Source organism: Amia ocellicauda, chromosome 14, assembly GCF_036373705.1.
Source record: "Amia ocellicauda isolate fAmiCal2 chromosome 14, fAmiCal2.hap1, whole genome shotgun sequence".
Taxonomy (NCBI): domain Eukaryota; kingdom Metazoa; phylum Chordata; class Actinopteri; order Amiiformes; family Amiidae; genus Amia; species Amia ocellicauda.
In genome coordinates this window covers 6642429-6645962 of record NC_089863.1, presented here as the reverse complement: position 1 = coordinate 6645962, position 3534 = coordinate 6642429, and positions in this window count along the sequence as shown.

Below are 3534 nucleotides of genomic sequence, written 5' to 3'. Positions count from 1 at the left end.
GTGGGGTGGGGGTGGGGTGGGGGTGGGGCAAGGGGGCAGGTCAGGGGCAAGGCGGGCTGGATTGGGGTCTGGGTGTGGTCACATGGCACAAGCCCCTGCTCTCCAGTCTCCCTCTCTCTCAGTGCCAATCCATTCAGACTGGAGCTCCCAGTTCCGGCTGAGGACTGGTGGCGTACTGGGACTGGTGGCAGGGCATTAAGTGTGTTTGGATCATATGAGAGAGATGGAGGGGGAGAGAGACAGACAGAGAGATGTAGATGTAGAATGGGGTGAGAGGGTCAGTGGAGAATAAGGGGGTCGGGGGTTGGTGGGAATGCGGTTTAATCTGATTTTAATGCTTTTTGTGTCTTTTTAAGCAGCGTACCACATACTAAGCGTCTGCTCTGAGGGGAAAAGCCCGGCAGCCATATTTAATGAGCTAATGAGGGTTGGGGGGTGGGGTCTAAGCCAGTGGGTGGCTTTCTATTTCTACACAGGAGCACTTTTCATTGTTTCACAGCTCCTAAAATTAAACAAAATGTAACCTGGAGAGCAGTGCATGCTAGCGAGAGAGAGGCTGATGTTTTAATGTATTTTTATCTGATTTTAACCCCCGTTCCCCGGCCAGCACCTTGAAATACTATGGATGGACCGATGATTGATTGTCTCGATTCGGAAACCACATTGTACCTTGGGGTCACCTCGTGTTGATTTCCCAGAATGCCTTTCAGCACCACGTGCCCCTGTATACTCCCCTGCGTAACGGTTCTCTCGCCTCACGCTCACCCTCAATCAAGAAGCAGAACAAGAGAGAGGTCAAATTAATCAATTATAGTTAATTGCATCGCCAATTAACCAAAGGGGAGCTCAGGTGGAATGTATAGGGTTAATCCCCAGCCTGCTGCTGTAGTGGAGCCTCCTGTCCCCGTCTCACTGCTCCTCCCTGGGAGTTCGGTGTCCCCCCCACTGCCTGGAGACACCGATACCGGTTCGACACAGCTCAGCTCTGTAGAACCCAGGGCCATGACCATTATTATTATTTCCCACTTTGTCTTCGAGGGTGAAAAAAGCGAAGCATTTTGTGATGGTGGTGGAGGTGCCAATTTATTTTTCCTTCTCTGTCATTTAAACAGGTTATTTTTTTAATGCTGTATAGCTATATGTAGAGATTTATTATTATTTTTTTTATTATTATTATTATTATTATTATTATTATTATTATTATTATTATTATTTTACTACTACTACTATGATTTTTATTGAGTACCCAGTGACGCACATTTCAGAGAGAGGCCCAGTACAGAAAGTCTGAACACTGTCTATGGAGGGCGGGAGGGTGAAGAGAAGGAGAGAACTGGGGTCGGTTTGCCCTCATTCCTCCTTGGCACGCAGTGACAGGGGAGCCAGGCTCAGAGAGTCCGCTGTCTGAGGTCCTGGTGAGAATAACAGGGACTCCCTCGCACTCTCTCTCTCGCACACACTCATACCCTCACTAACTCATTCCCTTTCTACTTTCGCCCTCACTCACTCACTCCCACTGTCACACACACTTACACCCTCAATAACTCACTCTCTCACACACGTGCACACCCTCACACTCTCTCACACAAATGCAAACCCTCACTCACTCGCTCATTCTCTCTTTACCTTCGCCCTCACTAACTCACTCCCACTCGGTCGCACACGCATACACCCTTTACTGTCTCACTCCACACACACACGGACCAAGCTTGCTGCCGCAGAGAGTGCATGGGGAGGGGTTTAAAACCGAGATGTCAGCCAGCCCAAAACGCAGGCCGAGTTACAAAAATCGAGCTCGATGTATCTGAGCCGCGGACGTGGTTTTCATTACGTAAAATCGCCGCCGTGGGTGTGGAGGGGTGCCGACGTCAGAGCAGCCACAGGGGTCCCATCTGCGTCCTGTCATCTTAAACGGTTGCCGTTTGTGGACTCCCGGGTTGGGCGGGCCGGTCTCTGGTGCCCCCTGGTGCCACCCCCCTTGGTGTTGAACTGCAGCCGCCACCCCCACCCCATCCCTGCTGTGGGTGACCACCCCCGGCCCGACACGCCAGCATCTGAACAGAACTGCATCTGTAAAAAAATTATAATCACCAGAACCAAGATTGTTGCCATTGTTTTTGTTCAGAATTGTTTTATTGTTTTTTGTTTTTTTAATTAAAGGTGGAATCAACTAACCCAATGTTCCCTGCTGTATTCTCACAAGCTGTATATTTTCTCTGTTTTTAAATGTGAGCACAGTTTTGTCCAGGTACAGTACAGTGTAGTGGGGCTGTGGGATGAATTGCAGTGGTGCAGTATAGTGCAGTACAGTCGGGAGGAGTGGAGCGGTCAGACTGGGCTGTGTCACACACACACAGCTGTGAGCTCAGACTCGGCACATCTGTACTCTTTCCCTGCGAGCCGAGAGGTTTTATCCGATACGCTCTAAATAATTTAAAAAAACAAACAAAAAAAAAAAATATTTTATTACTTTGCTCCTTGCTTTCGGGAGTCCCCTGGCGCCCGAGCCGCTTCGCACACCGGCTCGCCGACGAGACGCTGCATCAATGTGTGGGGGTGTGTGTATGAATGTATGTGTATATATAGATGGGTGTGTGTATCTGTATGGGTGTATGTATATGTATATACGAGTGTGTGTGTGTGTGTGTGTCTGTCTGTCTAATTCTATCCAACAATCCACCACTCCAAACCGGCAGTCACCTCCGTCTGCACAGCCCCAGTAGGCTGCCCCTGCGCTTGCCATCACTGTTGGCCTTTCATGCTGCTGGGCTTTTTCGTGATGAGTGTGTGTGTGTGCACATGCGTGCTGGCCCAGTCCAACCCGCTCCGCTCCTTCCCAGCGAACCCTGACCTGAGATCAAACTAGACTGAACAACGCGGGGCTCTCGAACCCAAATCCTGGAGGCTCTGGCCTTTGCTCCTACTTCTACCCCATCTTCTCAGAATCCTCTCTCATATTAGACCACAGAGATGGACTCTCTCACTGGGGACCTGGGTACAATAGTCCCTTTTCGTGTCTGTTTGCTGAACCAGGTAATTGCAAGGTCTATGTAGGGCGCTATATAACTCCTGTTAGATCATGTGTTCGGTTAAGACCTACATGACTTGGTTTTTAAATCATCTTACTTGGCAACATATAAAAGATACATTACACTGGAGGTGCCACTAACTGACATAATTGTCAATCTACAGAGAAGTGTTAAATCCATCCAATTAGTTAATTAGACCCATTAAGAGACTGGGAGCTGGGCTAGTGCGAACAAAGGCCGGAGAACTGCTTCCAGGGATTGAGTCCAAGAGCCCTGACTGAGACTATCACGTACCGAGGCAGAATTGTTATAATTTTATTTTTTAAAGGAAAAACTTCTAAGCTACTACTACTATTACTACTACTAAAACAAAAACATGTAAAGAAAACAAACTAAACTACTACCTGGTAATTTAATGACTTCATCATAAGAGTGATATTAATTGATATAAAAATAAAATTTTAAAAAATACATCAACCAACCAACCAAGATACCGTATAAGCAA